At 44.7% G+C, this 25,396-nt stretch overlaps 7 non-coding genes across 7 annotated transcripts; all 7 read left to right on the top strand.

Moving 5' to 3' along the window:
• The first annotated feature begins 5,604 nt into the window (after positions 1–5,604).
• LOC130300232 (U2 spliceosomal RNA) lies at positions 5,605–5,800 on the top strand. Its single transcript, XR_008851216.1, has one exon. It is a non-coding gene; the product is annotated as a U2 spliceosomal RNA (small nuclear RNA).
• Positions 5,801–7,895: 2,095 nt separating this feature from the next.
• LOC130300219 (U2 spliceosomal RNA) lies at positions 7,896–8,086 on the top strand. The gene has a single exon (XR_008851203.1). It is a non-coding gene; the product is annotated as a U2 spliceosomal RNA (small nuclear RNA).
• A 6,962-nt stretch (positions 8,087–15,048) lies between these two features.
• LOC130300231 (U2 spliceosomal RNA) lies at positions 15,049–15,241 on the top strand. Its single transcript, XR_008851215.1, has one exon. It is a non-coding gene; the product is annotated as a U2 spliceosomal RNA (small nuclear RNA).
• Positions 15,242–17,334: 2,093 nt separating this feature from the next.
• LOC130300220 (U2 spliceosomal RNA) lies at positions 17,335–17,525 on the top strand. Its single transcript, XR_008851204.1, has one exon. It is a non-coding gene; the product is annotated as a U2 spliceosomal RNA (small nuclear RNA).
• A 2,098-nt stretch (positions 17,526–19,623) lies between these two features.
• Positions 19,624–19,814, top strand: LOC130300221 (U2 spliceosomal RNA). Its single transcript, XR_008851205.1, has one exon. It is a non-coding gene; the product is annotated as a U2 spliceosomal RNA (small nuclear RNA).
• A 2,097-nt stretch (positions 19,815–21,911) lies between these two features.
• LOC130300228 (U2 spliceosomal RNA) lies at positions 21,912–22,103 on the top strand. Its single transcript, XR_008851212.1, has one exon. It is a non-coding gene; the product is annotated as a U2 spliceosomal RNA (small nuclear RNA).
• A 2,110-nt stretch (positions 22,104–24,213) lies between these two features.
• LOC130300222 (U2 spliceosomal RNA) lies at positions 24,214–24,404 on the top strand. The gene has a single exon (XR_008851206.1). It is a non-coding gene; the product is annotated as a U2 spliceosomal RNA (small nuclear RNA).
• Positions 24,405–25,396: the final 992 nt, after the last annotated feature.

Here is a 25,396-nt window from a genome sequence, read left to right on the forward strand (position 1 = left end):
TGTATGTGACTATGGAGCTGTTTGGTGATGTCGTCTATTATGGCCTTCATAGAAGCAACAGGAGATTGTTGCATCCATCTAGAACCCTCAGAACTACAGTGCTATGATGTCACTCACTTCCACAGGCCTTGCAGAGTGTAAACAACAACAACCCAGCTTTGTTGTGTATGTAACCATAGGGATTTGTGATGTCACCTAGAACCTTCACAGCAGCGACAGCTTTATGAGGAGCATCAGCACTGCTCTGCCTGAGCAGAACCATCACCGCCATAGGTTGTCAAATAACCCGGATTTAACCCACACAGGTAAGTCCAATGGGGTGCAGGCATGTCCTCTATGCTTACAGCTTCCCGTGGGTGTTGGTTTGATACCGTTTGGGGACAGCCAAGGAGGCATCTGCAGGCAACAAAGGTAGGTGTGTGCTTGTGTGTGTGTTTCCTATGCAGATCCTAAGCCCAGTGTCACATGCAAGTAGGAGGAGTAAGAAGGGTTCCTGGCAAATCCGGGTTATGGATTGCATTTAAAAAGGCCCCGTGGGAGTGCAATGGGCCCCTGTCTTGCTGCTTAGCAATAATGGTATGGGTTTAGGTTCTGCTGTGTGTACTGGTGGTTGACTGCCCCCCAGCCCAGAGTGTGCATGGAAAATTGTCTGGCAGCCTCCCTGACAGCAAGCAGTGATAGTGCCCATGAAGGGGACCTTGTTGGGCCCGCCCCTTTCACGGTTATCGCTTCTCGGCCTTTTGGCTAAGATCGGGGTTTATTGCCTCGGTCGGCGCTGAGGGTGCGAGTGAACTGCGCCGCGACTAGCTGCGTAGGTGATCAAGACTGTGGTACTCGTTACCGACAGATTTGGAAAGATGGCTGGATCCAACATGTCTGCAGTGGAGAAGACCGTACGCATCAAGGTGCTAACCACGGATCGTCTAAGAAACAGCATTGAATACATCGGCCATACCATTGTGGAGCGACTGGCAGGATTTTCCTTGAGCGACCTCTTTTGTGTCCAGGAGAACAAGCGCCAAGGTATTTATGACGTGTCCTTCTTATATGATGCTGACTGCCAGAACTTTTATGAGTGCTTAAAACGGAACAGTGGAAGTGAGGTTTTGCGGGATGTGTCCTTTTATCCCCTTTTTGAAATGGGGACAAAGACTTTGTTTATCCACATGTACAATCCGTTTGTTGATGTCTCTATGATTAAGAACTTCTTGAGCATCTATTGTGAGTCTATTGCTGGTGGTACTAAGCAGACAAGCAGCATTGGTGTATTTAATGGCACGTATAAGTTCTTTGTGAAGTTGCGGCTTGATGGAGATTGCATTGGAGGCGTTAAGCACCCTCCGGCGAACTTTACCATTGCTGGTTTCAGAGGTTATCTCTATTACTACGGACAGCCATCTTTCTGTAGAAATTGTCTATTGTTTGGACATGTGAAGGAGGCCTGCCCTGGCAGTAAGAAATGCAGGAACTGTAAGCAACCGGGGCATGAGGCGGGTGCATGTCCACACCCGAGGACCTGTGACCTATGTGGGGAAGCTGGCCATGTGTACAAGAACTGTCCAGTGTTGAAGAGGAGGGAGGAGGAGAGGAGAATGGAAGAGGAAATGGTGGAGAGGAGGAGGGCAGCTGCAGCTGCGGCTGCGGCTGCAGTGGTTCCCGCAAGAGAGAGCGTTATTATTGGAGAGGTACAGAGTCCTGTGGTGGTAGAGGAGCAAGTGAAGGTGGTGGAGGAGCAAGTGGTGGTGGAGGAGGAGCAAATGGCGGTGCAAGTGGAAGAAGGGGAGATTGAGGATGCTCCCAGTCCCCCGGCTGAGGAGTCGCCGCAAATTGAAGAGTGGTCTTCTTCTGAGGGTGAAGACCGTGAGGAGAGACATAGAGAGAGAGAGGATGACTTTGATCTTTTTCGTCCCCCCAAGAAGACGGCCAGGAAGCTTTCTGGTGGACAGATGGAGTCGACGCTGGTGGCTACGGACAATCGGTATCAACCGCTATCTGAGAGCGACATGGATGCGTGCTCTGCGGGAGAAGCTTCTCCCACACCGCTGAGGAAAGCTACCTAAATAACTTTCTTCTTTTCTGTCAAATTCTTCCTTAGGGTTGTTAAGATGGTGGTATGTCTTTTTTAGTCGGTTCTATAAACGTTAGAGTCTTTAGAAGTAAAGTCAGAAGGACAGTAATTTTGGAGGACTTGGCAGGGAAAAAAGCGGACATTATTTGTTTGCAGGAATGTGGGCTAAATGATATTCCGGGGAAGGGAGAATGGGCTTATGGTCCTGCTGTTTGGTCGGTGTCTGGGCATAATAGGAATGATGGGGTAGGGGTGCTTTTTAAGAGCTTTAAGTTTGAAGTTTGTAGTTATGTGGTAATAGAGGAGGGGAGGTGTATCATGGTGGAGGTTAAGGTGCAGGGGGTTAAATTTAGGTTGATAAATGTGTATGCGCCGGTAAGGAGGGAGGAGCGGGTGGGGTTGTTGGAGGTAATTAAGAGGTTTCTGCCGGGTAAAATACCTTTGGTGTGGGTGGGGGATTTCAACTGTGAAATTAAGGGGAATGTGGATGTATCTGGGAATATTCTTAAAAGTATGGTGTGTGACTTTAAGTTAAAGGATGTGGCTGAAGCGTGTGGAGTGTGTCCTTTGTTAGATACATATTATTCTGATAGTGGAAGTCATAGTTCCAGACTTGATATGTGTTTTGTGTCTAAGGGTGTGTTATGTAAGAATTATATGCAAGAAAAAGTAGGATATTCAGATCATGAGTATGTGTGTTGTGAGTTAGTATTGGATGCAGATTGTGTGAGTGGGAGGGGTGTATGGAAATTAAATGTTAAATTGTTGGAAGTGGAAGGAGTGTATGATAGATATGTTAATAAGTATAGGGGTTGGTGTAAGAAAAAGAATGATTTTCCTGATATATTGTGTTGGTGGGAATGGGTTAAGGGTCAAACAAAAGTTTTCTTTAAAAGAGAGGGATATAAGCGGAATGCTGGGAGGAAGAAGAAGTATGAATGGTTGAATAAAAGATTGGTGTTTCTCAATAAGTTAAAGAAGTATGGCTGGAGTGTGGGTGAGCAGATTGAGGTTGTGAAGAGTGATCTAAAAAATTGGTTGAATGAGAAAGGTAAAGAGTTGATGTATCAAGCAAAACTTGATAAGTTAGAGAAAGATGAGAAATGTTCGAAATATTTCTTTAAAAAAGTTATTGGGAAGAGAGAGGATATGGTAAGAGTGTATGATGATGATGGCTGTCTGGTTAAAGGTAAAGCTGTATTGGGAGTGGTTAAAAATTTTTATGAAGAGTTGTATGCGGTAAAAGATTGTGAAGAGGACTTGCAGGATGAAGTGTTGAGAGTGCTTGATAAGAGGGTGGATGGTAGTGAATATGGGACTCTGATGAGAGAGATTGGAGAGGAGGAAGTGAAGAGGACTGTGGATAGTATGTCAAGAAATAAAACGCCTGGAGAGGATGGGTTGCCTGTTGAATTTTATGCTTGGATTTGGGATGTTGTGAAGGATGATTTGGTGGAAGTGTATAGGTATATGTGGAGGAATGAGAGAATGGTGGAAAGTATGAAGAGTGGAGTGGTTGTGTTGATTTATAAGAAAGGTGATGTGAATGATGTGAGGAATTGGAGGCCGATAACTTTGTTGAATGTAGATTATAAGGTGTTTGCTAAAATAATTACAAATAGGATGAGAGATGTGGTTGAGCAGGTGATTGGAGAAGAACAAGTGTGTGGAGTGCCTGGGAGAAGAATAAATGAAAATTTGTGTTTGTTGAGAGATTTGTTATGGGATAGTATGAGTAGGAAACAGGAGGTTAGAGTGATGTCGATAGATTTTGAAAAGGCGTTTGATCGTCTGTCACATAGGTTTTTGTTTAGAGTATTAGTGAGAATGGGATTCCCGGGTGATTTTGTAAATGTTGTAAGGATGCTGTATGATGGAGTATATAGTAAGGTTTTGATAAATGGTTGGATGTCTGAGAAGGTGAAAGTATGTTCTGGTGTAAGGCAGGGTTGTCCGTTGTCCCCTATGGCTTTTATATGTGCTATGGAGCCATTATTAGAGATGTTGCGGCGGGATAAGTGTGTTAGAGGGTTAAAAATTCCAGGGAGTGGTGGGAGAGAAGTCAAAGTTTTGGCCTACATGGATGATGTGTGTATTTTGGGAGAGTCTGTGGCTGTTATGAGAAGGGCAAAGTTACTAGTTGGATTGTTTTGTGGAGCGTCTGGGTTTAAGGTGAATTGGGACAAAAGTGAGTATAAATGTTTTGGTAGTATGCAAGGAAGTGAGGATGTGGGTATGAAGAATATTGAAGGTGGTATTCAGGTTTTAGGTGTTAAAATGGATGAAAGATTGGATGGGAGAGAAAGTTGGGATGATGTAGAGAAGAGAGTGTCCAAAAAATTGAGTCTTTGGAGGTTGAGAGATTTGTCTATGGTTGGGAAAGTGCTGGTTGTGAAAAGTGTAATATTGCCTATTTTATTGTATGTGGCAATAGTGTTTCCGCCAAGTTATATGGTTTTAAGGAAGTTAAAAAGAATTTTGTTTGTGTTTTTTTGGGGTACAAAAGTGGAAAGAGTGAGGAGAGAAGTTGTGATGAAGGATGGTAGTAAGGGTGGAATGGGATTTCCAAATCTAGATGTGTATTTGGGGGTGAATGTGGTGTTTGCGGTTAGAAGGATGATGAGAGGAGAAAAGAATTTTGCATGTATGTTGAGATATTTAGGTGGGCGTGTGTTATGCAAATTAGGTTGGCTGGAGAGAGATTTGAGAGTGCCTTATGCGTTTGTGTGCCCGAGTTGGTATTTGTATGTGGAAAAGTTTTTGGAGAGTTATAGGTTGATTGGTGTGAGAAAGGAGTTGTTTGAAAGTAAGAAGAATGTGTTTGGGTATGTCGCCGCAAGTGAGGTGGAGTGTCCGATTAATATGGTAAGAGGCCAGGATGTGTCTAAGGTGTGGAAGAGTTTAATGACAGATGGAATATCAAATAGACAGAGAGAGATAGGATGGCAGTGTTTGCATGGAGCCCTACCAGTAAGAGAGTTCCAAAGGAATAGAGGTATTGGAAGGAGTGAAATATGTCCGAGGGAAGATTGTAGTGGGGTTGAAAGTGTGATGCATGTGATTTGGAATTGTGACATGGCTCAGAATGTATGGAGAGGGATAGGTCCGTTGTGTAAGGAGTTGACTGGGATAAATAGGTTGTCATATGAGGTTGTGATGTTTGGTCTTAGTATGATTGGAAGAAAGAATGAAAGAGTGTTGTTTGTGTTGTTGGCGATTGTGAAGGAAGTCTTGTGGGATGTTAGAAATTTATATGTGTTTAAGAGAAAAGATGTGACTGTGGAAGGAAGTTTAAGAATGATTCTGGATAGGTTGTACACCGTTTATTTACGTGATAAAAAGAAATTAGGTGAAATAGATGCAGAGGGGATATGGAAATTTTTGAAGTGGAGACATGTTGTAAGGGTGTAATGGTGATGGTATTTGAATTTGTTTTGAATTTGCTTTGAACAAATAAAGAATGACCTAATGATGAGTTAGACTTCACCATGAGTCAAAAATGACGCGTTATCTAAGTGGTGTTTAGTCTAAACCTGAAGGTTTATAAAAAAAAAAAAAAAAAAAAAAAAAAAAAAAAAATCTGTTCTTATCAGTTTAATATCTGATACGTCCCCTATCTGGGGACCATATATTAAATGGATTTTTGAGAACGGGGGCCGATTTCGAAGCTTGCTTCCGTCGCCCTATGCATTGACCCGATATGGCAGTATCTTCGGGTACAGTGCACCACCCCCTTACAGGGTTAAAAAGAAAGATTCCTACTTTCATTGCTACCTGCTTGCTGGCTAGCCAGCTAGCCAGCCCTGTGGGCCTTGCTGCTGCAGCCAAAAAACAAAAGGTGGTGCTGCTGCTGCTGCTTCTGCTGCTTCTGCTTCTGCTTGTGTCTGGCCCCTGTTGGAGCGTCCAGGCACAGGACTTCTGCTGCTGCTGACTAAATGGCCTCCTTAATTGGATCATTTGAGTAGCCAGCACACCTGTGCAGGTAGGGCATGACATGATAGGCAGCTGCCTTGATAGCGGGTGGGTGCTGAATGTTCCTAATTGACAAAATAAGATTAATGCTTATGAAGAAATATAAAATCTCATCCCTTCCCCAATATCGCGCCACACCCCTACCCCTTAATTCCCTGGTTGAACTTGATGGACATATGTCTTTTTTCGACCGTACTAACTATGTAACTATGTAACATAACATGGGGGGGGGGGGGGGGGGTCTCCTGGCTGTTCACACAGGTGTGTCATTGCTGTACATTGACCATGCATTGCTTCTGTGGTATTGCAAAGGCAAAGACAAATGCTTCCAGCCATCCATTGCACTAATGGATTGGTCATCAGCTGGCTGTCTATGTCCCGCATCAATATAGACCAAAGTACAGAGGGTTAGGCTATGCTATTGTGCACCTACCTGATGCATCAGAAGGTGCGAGGCCCTTGCTAAATTCTGTGCACAGACTTTGAGATCTATACTTTAGACTGTATCTAAACCTGCTCCAACATGGACTGACATTCTGGCCTACTTTCAGCCGATGCGACTTGTCTGTCGCTGAACAGTCGCTTTTTATGTATTCAGCACCTATGTATAATGTTGTAAAAATGCTCTAGAAGCTAAAGTCGCAGAAATGTCACACATATTTGGCCTGCAACTTTCTGTGCGACAAATTCAGACAGGAAAAATCAGTATAAATCCTTAGAAAATTATCCCCCAGTGTCTCCATCTGCTGGCGGTATTGAATAAGCATTGCTGCACTGATGGGGTATGCATTAGACGAAAAAAAAGAAGAAAAAGAAGAATAATACGCCCAGAAAAGAGGCGAAAAGGAGAAAAACGTAAAAAAACGTGAAAAAAAAGTAAGAGGAAGAGAAGGGAAAAAAAGGTGGAAATGGGTTTAAAAGTGATTTCGGCGGAGAAATATATATATATATATATATATATATATATATATATATATATATACGCGCACACACACACATATATATAAACGTATTCTCCGTTGAGATATTGCAGCCGCTGCTGTGTCCAGGCCCAGGAGCCTTAGCACTGTGCTGTGATGTCACTCAATACCACTGACATCACTAGGTGTAAACAACATCTCTCCTTTGCTGTGTATGTGACTATGGAGCTGTTTGGTGATGTCGTCTATTATGGCCTTCATAGAAGCAACAGGAGATTGTTGCATCCATCTAGAACCCTCAGAACTACAGTGCTATGATGTCACTCACTTCCACAGGCCTTGCAGAGTGTAAACAACAACAACCCAGCTTTGTTGTGTATGTAACCATAGGGATTTGTGATGTCACCTAGAACCTTCACAGCAGCGACAGCTTTATGAGGAGCATCAGCACTGCTCTGCCTGAGCAGAACCATCACCGCCATAGGTTGTCAAATAACCCGGATTTAACCCACACAGGTAAGTCCAATGGGGTGCAGGCATGTCCTCTATGCTTACAGCTTCCCGTGGGTGTTGGTTTGATACCGTTTGGGGACAGCCAAGGAGGCATCTGCAGGCAACAAAGGTAGGTGTGTGCTTGTGTGTGTGTTTCCTATGCAGATCCTAAGCCCAGTGTCACATGCAAGTAGGAGGAGTAAGAAGGGTTCCTGGCAAATCCGGGTTATGGATTGCATTTAAAAAGGCCCCGTGGGAGTGCAATGGGCCCCTGTCTTGCTGCTTAGCAATAATGGTATGGGTTTAGGTTCTGCTGTGTGTACTGGTGGTTGACTGCCCCCCAGCCCAGAGTGTGCATGGAAAATTGTCTGGCAGCCTCCCTGACAGCAAGCAGTGATAGTGCCCATGAAGGGGACCTTGTTGGGCCCGCCCCTTTCACGGTTATCGCTTCTCGGCCTTTTGGCTAAGATCAAGTGTAGTATCTGTTCTTATCAGTTTAATATCTGATACGTCCCCTATCTGGGGACCATATATTAAATGGATTTTTGAGAACGGGGGCCGATTTCGAAGCTTGCTTCCGTCGCCCTATGCATTGACCCGATATGGCAGTATCTTCGGGTACAGTGCACCACCCCCTTACAGGGTTAAAAAGAAAGATTCCTACTTTCATTGCTACCTGCTTGCTGGCTAGCCAGCTAGCCAGCCCTGTGGGCCTTGCTGCTGCAGCCAAAAAACAAAAGGTGGTGCTGCTGCTGCTGCTTCTGCTGCTTCTGCTTCTGCTTGTGTCTGGCCCCTGTTGGAGCGTCCAGGCACAGGACTTCTGCTGCTGCTGACTAAATGGCCTCCTTAATTGGATCATTTGAGTAGCCAGCACACCTGTGCAGGTAGGGCATGACATGATAGGCAGCTGCCTTGATAGCGGGTGGGTGCTGAATGTTCCTAATTGACAAAATAAGATTAATGCTTATGAAGAAATATAAAATCTCATCCCTTCCCCAATATCGCGCCACACCCCTACCCCTTAATTCCCTGGTTGAACTTGATGGACATATGTCTTTTTTCGACCGTACTAACTATGTAACTATGTAACATAACATGGGGGGGGGGGGGGGGGTCTCCTGGCTGTTCACACAGGTGTGTCATTGCTGTACATTGACCATGCATTGCTTCTGTGGTATTGCAAAGGCAAAGACAAATGCTTCCAGCCATCCATTGCACTAATGGATTGGTCATCAGCTGGCTGTCTATGTCCCGCATCAATATAGACCAAAGTACAGAGGGTTAGGCTATGCTATTGTGCACCTACCTGATGCATCAGAAGGTGCGAGGCCCTTGCTAAATTCTGTGCACAGACTTTGAGATCTATACTTTAGACTGTATCTAAACCTGCTCCAACATGGACTGACATTCTGGCCTACTTTCAGCCGATGCGACTTGTCTGTCGCTGAACAGTCGCTTTTTATGTATTCAGCACCTATGTATAATGTTGTAAAAATGCTCTAGAAGCTAAAGTCGCAGAAATGTCACACATATTTGGCCTGCAACTTTCTGTGCGACAAATTCAGACAGGAAAAATCAGTATAAATCCTTAGAAAATTATCCCCCAGTGTCTCCATCTGCTGGTGGTATTGAATAAGCATTGCTGCACTGATGGGGTATGCATTAGACGAAAAAAAAGAAGAAAAAGAAGAATAATACGCCCAGAAAAGAGGCGAAAAGGAGAAAAACGTAAAAAAACGTGAAAAAAAAGTAAGAGGAAGAGAAGGGAAAAAAAGGTGGAAATGGGTTTAAAAGTGATTTCGGCGGAGAAATATATATATATATATATATATATATATATATATATATATATATATATACGCGCACACACACACATATATATAAACGTATTCTCCGTTGAGATATTGCAGCCGCTGCTGTGTCCAGGCCCAGGAGCCTTAGCACTGTGCTGTGATGTCACTCAATACCACTGACATCACTAGGTGTAAACAACATCTCTCCTTTGCTGTGTATGTGACTATGGAGCTGTTTGGTGATGTCGTCTATTATGGCCTTCATAGAAGCAACAGGAGATTGTTGCATCCATCTAGAACCCTCAGAACTACAGTGCTATGATGTCACTCACTTCCACAGGCCTTGCAGAGTGTAAACAACAACAACCCAGCTTTGTTGTGTATGTAACCATAGGGATTTGTGATGTCACCTAGAACCTTCACAGCAGCGACAGCTTTATGAGGAGCATCAGCACTGCTCTGCCTGAGCAGAACCATCACCGCCATAGGTTGTCAAATAACCCGGATTTAACCCACACAGGTAAGTCCAATGGGGTGCAGGCATGTCCTCTATGCTTACAGCTTCCCGTGGGTGTTGGTTTGATACCGTTTGGGGACAGCCAAGGAGGCATCTGCAGGCAACAAAGGTAGGTGTGTGCTTGTGTGTGTGTTTCCTATGCAGATCCTAAGCCCAGTGTCACATGCAAGTAGGAGGAGTAAGAAGGGTTCCTGGCAAATCCGGGTTATGGATTGCATTTAAAAAGGCCCCGTGGGAGTGCAATGGGCCCCTGTCTTGCTGCTTAGCAATAATGGTATGGGTTTAGGTTCTGCTGTGTGTACTGGTGGTTGACTGCCCCCCAGCCCAGAGTGTGCATGGAAAATTGTCTGGCAGCCTCCCTGACAGCAAGCAGTGATAGTGCCCATGAAGGGGACCTTGTTGGGCCCGCCCCTTTCACGGTTATCGCTTCTCGGCCTTTTGGCTAAGATCGGGGTTTATTGCCTCGGTCGGCGCTGAGGGTGCGAGTGAACTGCGCCGCGACTAGCTGCGTAGGTGATCAAGACTGTGGTACTCGTTACCGACAGATTTGGAAAGATGGCTGGATCCAACATGTCTGCAGTGGAGAAGACCGTACGCATCAAGGTGCTAACCACGGATCGTCTAAGAAACAGCATTGAATACATCGGCCATACCATTGTGGAGCGACTGGCAGGATTTTCCTTGAGCGACCTCTTTTGTGTCCAGGAGAACAAGCGCCAAGGTATTTATGACGTGTCCTTCTTATATGATGCTGACTGCCAGAACTTTTATGAGTGCTTAAAACGGAACAGTGGAAGTGAGGTTTTGCGGGATGTGTCCTTTTATCCCCTTTTTGAAATGGGGACAAAGACTTTGTTTATCCACATGTACAATCCGTTTGTTGATGTCTCTATGATTAAGAACTTCTTGAGCATCTATTGTGAGTCTATTGCTGGTGGTACTAAGCAGACAAGCAGCATTGGTGTATTTAATGGCACGTATAAGTTCTTTGTGAAGTTGCGGCTTGATGGAGATTGCATTGGAGGCGTTAAGCACCCTCCGGCGAACTTTACCATTGCTGGTTTCAGAGGTTATCTCTATTACTACGGACAGCCATCTTTCTGTAGAAATTGTCTATTGTTTGGACATGTGAAGGAGGCCTGCCCTGGCAGTAAGAAATGCAGGAACTGTAAGCAACCGGGGCATGAGGCGGGTGCATGTCCACACCCGAGGACCTGTGACCTATGTGGGGAAGCTGGCCATGTGTACAAGAACTGTCCAGTGTTGAAGAGGAGGGAGGAGGAGAGGAGAATGGAAGAGGAAATGGTGGAGAGGAGGAGGGCAGCTGCAGCTGCGGCTGCGGCTGCAGTGGTTCCCGCAAGAGAGAGCGTTATTATTGGAGAGGTACAGAGTCCTGTGGTGGTAGAGGAGCAAGTGAAGGTGGTGGAGGAGCAAGTGGTGGTGGAGGAGGAGCAAATGGCGGTGCAAGTGGAAGAAGGGGAGATTGAGGATGCTCCCAGTCCCCCGGCTGAGGAGTCGCCGCAAATTGAAGAGTGGTCTTCTTCTGAGGGTGAAGACCGTGAGGAGAGACATAGAGAGAGAGAGGATGACTTTGATCTTTTTCGTCCCCCCAAGAAGACGGCCAGGAAGCTTTCTGGTGGACAGATGGAGTCGACGCTGGTGGCTACGGACAATCGGTATCAACCGCTATCTGAGAGCGACATGGATGCGTGCTCTGCGGGAGAAGCTTCTCCCACACCGCTGAGGAAAGCTACCTAAATAACTTTCTTCTTTTCTGTCAAATTCTTCCTTAGGGTTGTTAAGATGGTGGTATGTCTTTTTTAGTCGGTTCTATAAACGTTAGAGTCTTTAGAAGTAAAGTCAGAAGGACAGTAATTTTGGAGGACTTGGCAGGGAAAAAAGCGGACATTATTTGTTTGCAGGAATGTGGGCTAAATGATATTCCGGGGAAGGGAGAATGGGCTTATGGTCCTGCTGTTTGGTCGGTGTCTGGGCATAATAGGAATGATGGGGTAGGGGTGCTTTTTAAGAGCTTTAAGTTTGAAGTTTGTAGTTATGTGGTAATAGAGGAGGGGAGGTGTATCATGGTGGAGGTTAAGGTGCAGGGGGTTAAATTTAGGTTGATAAATGTGTATGCGCCGGTAAGGAGGGAGGAGCGGGTGGGGTTGTTGGAGGTAATTAAGAGGTTTCTGCCGGGTAAAATACCTTTGGTGTGGGTGGGGGATTTCAACTGTGAAATTAAGGGGAATGTGGATGTATCTGGGAATATTCTTAAAAGTATGGTGTGTGACTTTAAGTTAAAGGATGTGGCTGAAGCGTGTGGAGTGTGTCCTTTGTTAGATACATATTATTCTGATAGTGGAAGTCATAGTTCCAGACTTGATATGTGTTTTGTGTCTAAGGGTGTGTTATGTAAGAATTATATGCAAGAAAAAGTAGGATATTCAGATCATGAGTATGTGTGTTGTGAGTTAGTATTGGATGCAGATTGTGTGAGTGGGAGGGGTGTATGGAAATTAAATGTTAAATTGTTGGAAGTGGAAGGAGTGTATGATAGATATGTTAATAAGTATAGGGGTTGGTGTAAGAAAAAGAATGATTTTCCTGATATATTGTGTTGGTGGGAATGGGTTAAGGGTCAAACAAAAGTTTTCTTTAAAAGAGAGGGATATAAGCGGAATGCTGGGAGGAAGAAGAAGTATGAATGGTTGAATAAAAGATTGGTGTTTCTCAATAAGTTAAAGAAGTATGGCTGGAGTGTGGGTGAGCAGATTGAGGTTGTGAAGAGTGATCTAAAAAATTGGTTGAATGAGAAAGGTAAAGAGTTGATGTATCAAGCAAAACTTGATAAGTTAGAGAAAGATGAGAAATGTTCGAAATATTTCTTTAAAAAAGTTATTGGGAAGAGAGAGGATATGGTAAGAGTGTATGATGATGATGGCTGTCTGGTTAAAGGTAAAGCTGTATTGGGAGTGGTTAAAAATTTTTATGAAGAGTTGTATGCGGTAAAAGATTGTGAAGAGGACTTGCAGGATGAAGTGTTGAGAGTGCTTGATAAGAGGGTGGATGGTAGTGAATATGGGACTCTGATGAGAGAGATTGGAGAGGAGGAAGTGAAGAGGACTGTGGATAGTATGTCAAGAAATAAAACGCCTGGAGAGGATGGGTTGCCTGTTGAATTTTATGCTTGGATTTGGGATGTTGTGAAGGATGATTTGGTGGAAGTGTATAGGTATATGTGGAGGAATGAGAGAATGGTGGAAAGTATGAAGAGTGGAGTGGTTGTGTTGATTTATAAGAAAGGTGATGTGACTGATGTGAGGAATTGGAGGCCGATAACTTTGTTGAATGTAGATTATAAGGTGTTTGCTAAAATAATTACAAATAGGATGAGAGATGTGGTTGAGCAGGTGATTGGAGAAGAACAAGTGTGTGGAGTGCCTGGGAGAAGAATAAATGAAAATTTGTGTTTGTTGAGAGATTTGTTATGGGATAGTATGAGTAGGAAACAGGAGGTTAGAGTGATGTCGATAGATTTTGAAAAGGCGTTTGATCGTCTGTCACATAGGTTTTTGTTTAGAGTATTAGTGAGAATGGGATTCCCGGGTGATTTTGTAAATGTTGTAAGGATGCTGTATGATGGAGTATATAGTAAGGTTTTGATAAATGGTTGGATGTCTGAGAAGGTGAAAGTATGTTCTGGTGTAAGGCAGGGTTGTCCGTTGTCCCCTATGGCTTTTATATGTGCTATGGAGCCATTATTAGAGATGTTGCGGCGGGATAAGTGTGTTAGAGGGTTAAAAATTCCAGGGAGTGGTGGGAGAGAAGTCAAAGTTTTGGCCTACATGGATGATGTGTGTATTTTGGGAGAGTCTGTGGCTGTTATGAGAAGGGCAAAGTTACTAGTTGGATTGTTTTGTGGAGCGTCTGGGTTTAAGGTGAATTGGGACAAAAGTGAGTATAAATGTTTTGGTAGTATGCAAGGAAGTGAGGATGTGGGTATGAAGAATATTGAAGGTGGTATTCAGGTTTTAGGTGTTAAAATGGATGAAAGATTGGATGGGAGAGAAAGTTGGGATGATGTAGAGAAGAGAGTGTCCAAAAAATTGAGTCTTTGGAGGTTGAGAGATTTGTCTATGGTTGGGAAAGTGCTGGTTGTGAAAAGTGTAATATTGCCTATTTTATTGTATGTGGCAATAGTGTTTCCGCCAAGTTATATGGTTTTAAGGAAGTTAAAAAGAATTTTGTTTGTGTTTTTTTGGGGTACAAAAGTGGAAAGAGTGAGGAGAGAAGTTGTGATGAAGGATGGTAGTAAGGGTGGAATGGGATTTCCAAATCTAGATGTGTATTTGGGGGTGAATGTGGTGTTTGCGGTTAGAAGGATGATGAGAGGAGAAAAGAATTTTGCATGTATGTTGAGATATTTAGGTGGGCGTGTGTTATGCAAATTAGGTTGGCTGGAGAGAGATTTGAGAGTGCCTTATGCGTTTGTGTGCCCGAGTTGGTATTTGTATGTGGAAAAGTTTTTGGAGAGTTATAGGTTGATTGGTGTGAGAAAGGAGTTGTTTGAAAGTAAGAAGAATGTGTTTGGGTATGTCGCCGCAAGTGAGGTGGAGTGTCCGATTAATATGGTAAGAGGCCAGGATGTGTCTAAGGTGTGGAAGAGTTTAATGACAGATGGAATATCAAATAGACAGAGAGAGATAGGATGGCAGTGTTTGCATGGAGCCCTACCAGTAAGAGAGTTCCAAAGGAATAGAGGTATTGGAAGGAGTGAAATATGTCCGAGGGAAGATTGTAGTGGGGTTGAAAGTGTGATGCATGTGATTTGGAATTGTGACATGGCTCAGAATGTATGGAGAGGGATAGGTCCGTTGTGTAAGGAGTTGACTGGGATAAATAGGTTGTCATATGAGGTTGTGATGTTTGGTCTTAGTATGATTGGAAGAAAGAATGAAAGAGTGTTGTTTGTGTTGTTGGCGATTGTGAAGGAAGTCTTGTGGGATGTTAGAAATTTATATGTGTTTAAGAGAAAAGATGTGACTGTGGAAGGAAGTTTAAGAATGATTCTGGATAGGTTGTACACCGTTTATTTACGTGATAAAAAGAAATTAGGTGAAATAGATGCAGAGGGGATATGGAAATTTTTGAAGTGGAGACATGTTGTAAGGGTGTAATGGTGATGGTATTTGAATTTGTTTTGAATTTGCTTTGAACAAATAAAGAATGACCTAATGATGAGTTAGACTTCACCATGAGTCAAAAATGACGCATTATCTAAGTGGTGTTTAGTCTAAACCTGAAGGTTTATAAAAAAAAAAAAAAATCTGTTCTTATCAGTTTAATATCTGATACGTCCCCTATCTGGGGACCATATATTAAATGGATTTTTGAGAACGGGGGCCGATTTCGAAGCTTGCTTCCGTCGCCCTATGCATTGACCCGATATGGCAGTATCTTCGGGTACAGTGCACCACCCCCTTACAGGGTTAAAAAGAAAGATTCCTACTTTCATTGCTACCTGCTTGCTGGCTAGCCAGCTAGCCAGCCCTGTGGGCCTTGCTGCTGCAGCCAAAAAACAAAAGGTGGTGCTGCTGCTGCTGCTTCTGCTGCTTCTGCTTCTGCTTGTGTCTGGCCCCTGTTGGAGCGTCCAGGCACAGGACTTCTGCTGCTGCTGACTAAATGGCCTCCTTAATTGGATCATTTGAGTAGCCAGCACACCTGTGCAGGTAGGGCATGACATGATAGGCAGCTGCCTTGATAGCGGGTGGGTGCTGAATGTTCCTAATTGACAAAATAAGATTAATGCTTATGAAGAAATATAAAATCTCATCCCTTCCCCAATATCGCGCCACACCCCTACCCCTTAATTCCCTGGTTGAACTTGATGGACATATGTCTTTTTTCGACCGTACTAACTATGTAACTATGTAACATAACATGGGGGGGGGGGGGGGGGGTCTCCTGGCTGTTCACACAGGTGTGTCATTGCTGTACATTGACCATGCATTGCTTCTGTGGTATTGCAAAGGCAAAGACAAATGCTTCCAGCCATCCATTGCACTAATGGATTGGTCATCAGCTGGCTGTCTATGTCCCGCATCAATATAGACCAAAGTACAGAGGGTTAGGCTATGCTATTGTGCACCTACCTGATGCATCAGAAGGTGCGAGGCCCTTGCTAAATTCTGTGCACAGACTTTGAGATCTATACTTTAGACTGTATCTAAACCTGCTCCAACATGGACTGACATTCTGGCCTACTTTCAGCCGATGCGACTTGTCTGTCGCTGAACAGTCGCTTTTTATGTATTCAGCACCTATGTATAATGTTGTAAAAATGCTCTAGAAGCTAAAGTCGCAGAAATGTCACACATATTTGGCCTGCAACTTTCTGTGCGACAAATTCAGACAGGAAAAATCAGTATAAATCCTTAGAAAATTATCCCCCAGTGTCTCCATCTGCTGGCGGTATTGAATAAGCATTGCTGCACTGATGGGGTATGCATTAGACGAAAAAAAAGAAGAAAAAGAAGAATAATACGCCCAGAAAAGAGGCGAAAAGGAGAAAAACGTAAAAAAACGTGAAAAAAAAGTAAGAGGAAGAGAAGGGAAAAAAAGGTGGAAATGGGTTTAAAAGTGATTTCGGCGGAGAAATATATATATATATATATATATATATATATATATATATATATACGCGCACACACACACATATATATAAACGTATTCTCCGTTAAGATATTGCAGCCGCTGCTGTGTCCAGGCCCAGGAGCCTTAGCACTGTGCTGTGATGTCACTCAATACCACTGACATCACTAGGTGTAAACAACATCTCTCCTTTGCTGTGTATGTGACTATGGAGCTGTTTGGTGATGTCGTCTATTATGGCCTTCATAGAAGCAACAGGAGATTGTTGCATCCATCTAGAACCCTCAGAACTACAGTGCTATGATGTCACTCACTTCCACAGGCCTTGCAGAGTGTAAACAACAACAACCCAGCTTTGTTGTGTATGTAACCATAGGGATTTGTGATGTCACCTAGAACCTTCACAGCAGCGACAGCTTTATGAGGAGCATCAGCACTGCTCTGCCTGAGCAGAACCATCACCGCCATAGGTTGTCAAATAACCCGGATTTAACCCACACAGGTAAGTCCAATGGGGTGCAGGCATGTCCTCTATGCTTACAGCTTCCCGTGGTTGTTGGTTTGATACCGTTTGGGGACAGCCAAGGAGGCATCTGCAGGCAACAAAGGTAGGTGTGTGCTTGTGTGTGTGTTTCCTATGCAGATCCTAAGCCCAGTGTCACATGCAAGTAGGAGGAGTAAGAAGGGTTCCTGGCAAATCCGGGTTATGGATTGCATTTAAAAAGGCCCCGTGGGAGTGCAATGGGCCCCTGTCTTGCTGCTTAGCAATAATGGTATGGGTTTAGGTTCTGCTGTGTGTACTGGTGGTTGACTGCCCCCCAGCCCAGAGTGTGCATGGAAAATTGTCTGGCAGCCTCCCTGACAGCAAGCAGTGATAGTGCCCATGAAGGGGACCTTGTTGGGCCCGCCCCTTTCACGGTTATCGCTTCTCGGCCTTTTGGCTAAGATCAAGTGTAGTATCTGTTCTTATCAGTTTAATATCTGATACGTCCCCTATCTGGGGACCATATATTAAATGGATTTTTGAGAACGGGGGCCGATTTCGAAGCTTGCTTCCGTCGCCCTATGCATTGACCCGATATGGCAGTATCTTCGGGTACAGTGCACCACCCCCTTACAGGGTTAAAAAGAAAGATTCCTACTTTCATTGCTACCTGCTTGCTGGCTAGCCAGCTAGCCAGCCCTGTGGGCCTTGCTGCTGCAGCCAAAAAACAAAAGGTGGTGCTGCTGCTGCTGCTTCTGCTGCTTCTGCTTCTGCTTGTGTCTGGCCCCTGTTGGAGCGTCCAGGCACAGGACTTCTGCTGCTGCTGACTAAATGGCCTCCTTAATTGGATCATTTGAGTAGCCAGCACACCTGTGCAGGTAGGGCATGACATGATAGGCAGCTGCCTTGATAGCGGGTGGGTGCTGAATGTTCCTAATTGACAAAATAAGATTAATGCTTATGAAGAAATATAAAATCTCATCCCTTCCCCAATATCGCGCCACACCCCTACCCCTTAATTCCCTGGTTGAACTTGATGGACATATGTCTTTTTTCGACCGTACTAACTATGTAACTATGTAACATAACATGGGGGGGGGGGGGGGGGGGGTCTCCTGGCTGTTCACACAGGTGTGTCATTGCTGTACATTGACCATGCATTGCTTCTGTGGTATTGCAAAGGCAAAGACAAATGCTTCCAGCCATCCATTGCACTAATGGATTGGTCATCAGCTGGCTGTCTATGTCCCGCATCAATATAGACCAAAGTACAGAGGGTTAGGCTATGCTATTGTGCACCTACCTGATGCATCAGAAGGTGCGAGGCCCTTGCTAAATTCTGTGCACAGACTTTGAGATCTATACTTTAGACTGTATCTAAACCTGCTCCAACATGGACTGACATTCTGGCCTACTTTCAGCCGATGCGACTTGTCTGTCGCTGAACAGTCGCTTTTTATGTATTCAGCACCTATGTATAATGTTGTAAAAATGCTCTAGAAGCTAAAGTCGCAGAAATGTCACACATATTTGGCCTGCAACTTTCTGTGCGACAAATTCAGACAGGAAAAATCAGTATAAATCCTTAGAAAATTATCCCCCAGTGTCTCCATCTGCTGGCGGTATTGAATAAGCATTGCTGCACTGATGGGGTATGCATTAGACGAAAAAAAAGAAGAAAAAGAAGAATAATACGCCCAGAAAAGAGGCGAAAAGGAGAAAAACGTAAAAAAACGTGAAAAAAAAGTAAGAGGAAGAGAAGGGAAAAAAAGGTGGAAATGGGTTTAAAAGTGATTTCGGCGGAGAATATATATATATATATATATATATATATATATATATATATATATATACGCGCACACACACACATATATATAAACGTATTCTCCGTTGAGATATTGCAGCCGCTGCTGTGTCCAGGCCCAGGAGCCTTAGCACTGTGCTGTGATGTCACTCAATACCACTGACATCACTAGGTGTAAACAACATCTCTCCTTTGCTGTGTATGTGACTATGGAGCTGTTTGGTGATGTCGTCTATTATGGCCTTCATAGAAGCAACAGGAGATTGTTGCATCCATCTAGAACCCTCAGAACTACAGTGCTATGATGTCACTCACTTCCACAGGCCTTGCAGAGTGTAAACAACAACAACCCAGCTTTGTTGTGTATGTAACCATAGGGATTTGTGATGTCACCTAGAACCTTCACAGCAGCGACAGCTTTATGAGGAGCATCAGCACTGCTCTGCCTGAGCAGAACCATCACCGCCATAGGTTGTCAAATAACCCGGATTTAACCCACACAGGTAAGTCCAATGGGGTGCAGGCATGTCCTCTATGCTTACAGCTTCCCGTGGGTGTTGGTTTGATACCGTTTGGGGACAGCCAAGGAGGCATCTGCAGGCAACAAAGGTAGGTGTGTGCTTGTGTGTGTGTTTCCTATGCAGATCCTAAGCCCAGTGTCACATGCAAGTAGGAGGAGTAAGAAGGGTTCCTGGCAAATCCGGGTTATGGATTGCATTTAAAAAGGCCCCGTGGGAGTGCAATGGGCCCCTGTCTTGCTGCTTAGCAATAATGGTATGGGTTTAGGTTCTGCTGTGTGTACTGGTGGTTGACTGCCCCCCAGCCCAGAGTGTGCATGGAAAATTGTCTGGCAGCCTCCCTGACAGCAAGCAGTGATAGTGCCCATGAAGGGGACCTTGTTGGGCCCGCCCCTTTCACGGTTATCGCTTCTCGGCCTTTTGGCTAAGATCAAGTGTAGTATCTGTTCTTATCAGTTTAATATCTGATACGTCCCCTATCTGGGGACCATATATTAAATGGATTTTTGAGAACGGGGGCCGATTTCGAAGCTTGCTTCCGTCGCCCTATGCATTGACCCGATATGGCAGTATCTTCGGGTACAGTGCACCACCCCCTTACAGGGTTAAAAAGAAAGATTCCTACTTTCATTGCTACCTGCTTGCTGGCTAGCCAGCTAGCCAGCCCTGTGGGCCTTGCTGCTGCAGCCAAAAAACAAAAGGTGGTGCTGCTGCTGCTGCTTCTGCTGCTTCTGCTTCTGCTTGTGTCTGGCCCCTGTTGGAGCGTCCAGGCACAGGACTTCTGCTGCTGCTGACTAAATGGCCTCCTTAATTGGATCATTTGAGTAGCCAGCACACCTGTGCAGGTAGGGCATGACATGATAGGCAGCTGCCTTGATAGCGGGTGGGTGCTGAATGTTCCTAATTGACAAAATAAGATTAATGCTTATGAAGAAATATAAAATCTCATCCCTTCCCCAATATCGCGCCACACCCCTACCCCTTAATTCCCTGGTTGAACTTGATGGACATATGTCTTTTTTCGACCGTACTAACTATGTAACTATGTAACATAACATGGGGGGGGGGGGGGGGGGGGTCTCCTGGCTGTTCACACAGGTGTGTCATTGCTGTACATTGACCATGCATTGCTTCTGTGGTATTGCAAAGGCAAAGACAAATGCTTCCAGCCATCCATTGCACTAATGGATTGGTCATCAGCTGGCTGTCTATGTCCCGCATCAATATAGACCAAAGTACAGAGGGTTAGGCTATGCTATTGTGCACCTACCTGATGCATCAGAAGGTGCGAGGCCCTTGCTAAATTCTGTGCACAGACTTTGAGATCTATACTTTAGACTGTATCTAAACCTGCTCCAACATGGACTGACATTCTGGCCTACTTTCAGCCGATGCGACTTGTCTGTCGCTGAACAGTCGCTTTTTATGTATTCAGCACCTATGTATAATGTTGTAAAAATGCTCTAGAAGCTAAAGTCGCAGAAATGTCACACATATTTGGCCTGCAACTTTCTGTGCGACAAATTCAGACAGGAAAAATCAGTATAAATCCTTAGAAAATTATCCCCCAGTGTCTCCATCTGCTGGCGGTATTGAATAAGCATTGCTGCACTGATGGGGTATGCATTAGACGAAAAAAAAGAAGAAAAAGAAGAATAATACGCCCAGAAAAGAGGCGAAAAGGAGGAAAAACGTAAAAAAACGTGAAAAAAAAGTAAGAGGGAAGAGAAGGGAAAAAAAGGTGGAAATGGGTTTAAAAGTGATTTCGGCGGAGAAATATATATATATATATATATATATATATATATATATATATACGCGCACACACACACATATATATAAACGTATTCTCCGTTGAGATATTGCAGCCGCTGCTGTGTCCAGGCCCAGGAGCCTTAGCACTGTGCTGTGATGTCACTCAATACCACTGACATCACTAGGTGTAAACAACATCTCTCCTTTGCTGTGTATGTGACTATGGAGCTGTTTGGTGATGTCGTCTATTATGGCCTTCATAGAAGCAACAGGAGATTGTTGCATCCATCTAGAACCCTCAGAACTACAGTGCTATGATGTCACTCACTTCCACAGGCCTTGCAGAGTGTAAACAACAACAACCCAGCTTTGTTGTGTATGTAACCATAGGGATTTGTGATGTCACCTAGAACCTTCACAGCAGCGACAGCTTTATGAGGAGCATCAGCACTGCTCTGCCTGAGCAGAACCATCACCGCCATAGGTTGTCAAATAACCCGGATTTAACCCACACAGGTAAGTCCAATGGGGTGCAGGCATGTCCTCTATGCTTACAGCTTCCCGTGGGTGTTGGTTTGATACCGTTTGGGGACAGCCAAGGAGGCATCTGCAGGCAACAAAGGTAGGGTGTGTGCTTGTGTGTGTGTTTCCTATGCAGATCCTAAGCCCAGTGTCACATGCAAGTAGGAGGAGTAAGAAGGGTTCCTGGCAAATCCGGGTTATGGATTGCATTTAAAAAGGCCCCGTGGGAGTGCAATGGGCCCCGTGTCTTGCTGCTTAGCAATAATGGTATGGGTTTAGGTTCTGCTGTGTGTACTGGTGGTTTGACTGCCCCCCAGCCCAGAGTGTGCATGGAAAATTGTCTGGCAGCCTCCCTGACAGCAAGCAGTGATAGTGCCCATGAAGGGGACCTTGTTGGGCCGCCCCTTTCACGGTTATCGCTTCTCGGCCTTTTGGCTAAGATCAAGTGTAGTATCTGTTCTTATCAGTTTAATATCTGATACGTCCCCCTATCTGGGGACCATATATTAAATGGATTTTTGAGAACGGGGGCCGATTTCGAAGCTTGCTTCCGTCGCCCTATGCATTGACCCGATATGGCAGTATCTTCGGGTACAGTGCACCACCCCCTTACAGGGTTAAAAAGAAAGATTCCTACTTTCATTGCTACCTGCTTGCTGGCTAGCCAGCTAGCCAGCCCTGTGGGCCTTGCTGCTGCAGCCAAAAAACAAAAGGTGGTGCTGCTGCTGCTGCTTCTGCTGCTTCTGCTTCTGCTTGTGTCTGGCCCCTGTTGGAGCGTCCAGGCACAGGACTTCTGCTGCTGCTGACTAAATGGCCTCCTTAATTGGATCATTTGAGTAGCCAGCACACCTGTGCAGGTAGGGCATGACATGATAGGCAGCTGCCTTGATAGCGGGTGGGTGCTGAATGTTCCTAATTGACAAAATAAGATTAATGCTTATGAAGAAAATATAAAATCTCATCCCTTCCCAATATCGCGCCACACCCCTACCCCTTAATTCCCTGGTTGAACTTGATGGACATATGTCTTTTTTCGACCGTACTAACTATGTAACTATGTAACATAACATGGGGGGGGGGGGGGGGGGGGGGGTCTCCTGGCTGTTCACACAGGTGTGTCATTGCTGTACATTGACCATGCATTGCTTCTGTGGTATTGCAAAGGCAAAGACAAATGCTTCCAGCCATCCATTGCACTAATGGATTGGTCATCAGCTGGCTGTCTATGTCCCGCATCAATATAGACCAAAGTACAGAGGGTTAGGCTATGCTATTGTGCACCTACCTGATGCATCAGAAGGTGCGAGGGCCCTTGCTAAATTCTGTGCACAGACTTTGAGATCTATACTTTAGACTGTATCTAAACCTGCTCCAACATGGACTGACATTCTGGCCTACTTTCAGCCGATGCGACTTGTCTGTCGCTGAACAGTCGCTTTTTTATGTATTCAGCACCTATGTATAATGTTGTAAAAATGCTCTAGAAGCTAAAGTCGCAGAAATGTCACACATATTTGGCCTGCAACTTTCTGTGCGACAAATTCAGACAGGAAAAATCAGTATAAATCCTTAGAAAATTATCCCCCAGTGTCTCCATCTGCTGGCGGTATTGAATAAGCATTGCTGCACTGATGGGGTATGCATTAGACGAAAAAAAAGAATAAAAAGAAGAATAATACGCCCAGAAAAGAGGCGAAAAGGAGAAAAACGTAAAAAAACGTGAAAAAAAAGTAAGAGGAAGAGAAGGGGAAAAAAAAGGTGGAAATGGGTTTAAAAGTGATTTCGGCGGAGAAATATATATATATATATATATATATATATATATATATATATATATATACGCGCACACACACACATATATATAAACGTATTCTCCGTTGAGATATTGCAGCCGCTGCTGTGTCCAGGCCCAGGAGCCTTAGCACTGTGCTGTGATGTCACTCAATACCACTGACACATCACTAGGTGTAAACAACATCTCTCCTTTGCTGTGTATGTGACTATGGAGCTGTTTGGTGATGTCGTCTATTATGGCCTTCATAGAAGCAACAGGAGATTGTTGCATCCATCTTGAACCCTCAGAACTACAGTGCTATGATGTCACTCACTTCCACAGGCCTTGCAGAGTGTAAACAACAACAACCCAGCTTTGTTGTGTATGTAACCATAGGGATTTGTGATGTCACCTAGAACCTTCACAGCAGCGACAGCTTTATGAGGAGCATCAGCACTGCTCTGCCTGAGCAGAACCATCACCGCCATAGGTTGTCAAATAACCCGGATTTAACCCACACAGGTAAGTCCAATGGGGTGCAGGCATGTCCTCTATGCTTACAGCTTCCCGTGGGTGTTGGTTTGATACCGTTTGGGGGACAGCCAAGGAGGCATCTGCAGGCAACAAAGGTAGGTGTGTGCTTGTGTGTGTGTTTCCTATGCAGATCCTAAGCCCAGTGTCACATGCAAGTAGGAGGAGTAAGAAGGGTTCCTGGCAAATCCGGGTTATGGATTGCATTTAAAAAGGCCCCGTGGGAGTGCAATGGGCCCCCTGTCTTGCTGCTTAGCAATAATGGTATGGGTTTAGGTTCTGCTGTGTGTACTGGTGGTTGACTGCCCCCCAGCCCAGAGTGTGCATGGAAAATTGTCTGGCAGCCTCCCTGACAGCAAGCAGTGATAGTGCCCATGAAGGGGACCTTGTTGGGCCCGCCCCTTTCACGGTTATCGCTTCTCGGCCTTTTGGCTAAGATCAAGTGTAGTATCTGTTCTTATCAGTTTAATATCTGATACGTCCCCTATCTGGGGACCATATATTAAATGGATTTTTGAGAACGGGGGCCGATTTCGAAGCTTGCTTCCGTCGCCCTATGCATTGACCCGATATGGCAGTATCTTCGGGTACAGTGCACCACCCCCTTACAGGGTTAAAAAGAAAGATTCCTACTTTCATTGCTACCTGCTTGCTGGCTAGCCAGCTAGCCAGCCCTGTGGGCCTTGCTGCTGCAGCCAAAAAACAAAAGGTGGTGCTGCTGCTGCTGCTTCTGCTGCTTCTGCTTCTGCTTGTGTCTGGCCCCTGTTGGAGCGTCCAGGCACAGGACTTCTGCTGCTGCTGACTAAATGGCCTCCTTAATTGGATCATTTGAGTAGCCAGCACACCTGTGCAGGTAGGGCATGACATGATAGGCAGCTGCCTTGATAGCGGGTGGGTGCTGAATGTTCCTAATTGACAAAATAAGATTAATGCTTATGAAGAAATATAAAATCTCATCCCTTCCCCAATATCGCGCCACACCCCTACCCCTTAATTCCCTGGTTGAACTTGATGGACATATGTCTTTTTTCGACCGTACTAACTATGTAACTATGTAACATAACATGGGGGGGGGGGGGGGGGGGGTCTCCTGGCTGTTCACACAGGTGTGTCATTGCTGTACATTGACCATGCATTGCTTCTGTGGTATTGCAAAGGCAAAGACAAATGCTTCCAGCCATCCATTGCACTAATGGATTGGTCATCAGCTGGCTGTCTATGTCCCGCATCAATATAGACCAAAGTACAGAGGGTTAGGCTATGCTATTGTGCACCTACCTGATGCATCAGAAGGTGCGAGGCCCTTGCTAAATTCTGTGCACAGACTTTGAGATCTATACTTGTAGACTGTATCTAAACCTGCTCCAACATGGACTGACATTCTGGCCTACTTTCAGCCGATGCGACTTGTCTGTCGCTGAACAGTCGCTTTTTATGTATTCAGCACCTATGTATAATGTTGTAAAAATGCTCTAGAAGCTAAAGTCGCAGAAATGTCACACATATTTGGCCCTGCAACTTTCTGTGCGACAAATTCAGACAGGAAAAATCAGTATAAATCCTTAGTAAAATTATCCCCCAGTGTCTCCAATCTG

Source organism: Hyla sarda, unplaced genomic scaffold (assembly GCF_029499605.1).
Source record: "Hyla sarda isolate aHylSar1 unplaced genomic scaffold, aHylSar1.hap1 scaffold_1070, whole genome shotgun sequence".
Taxonomy (NCBI): Eukaryota; Metazoa; Chordata; class Amphibia; order Anura; family Hylidae; genus Hyla; species Hyla sarda.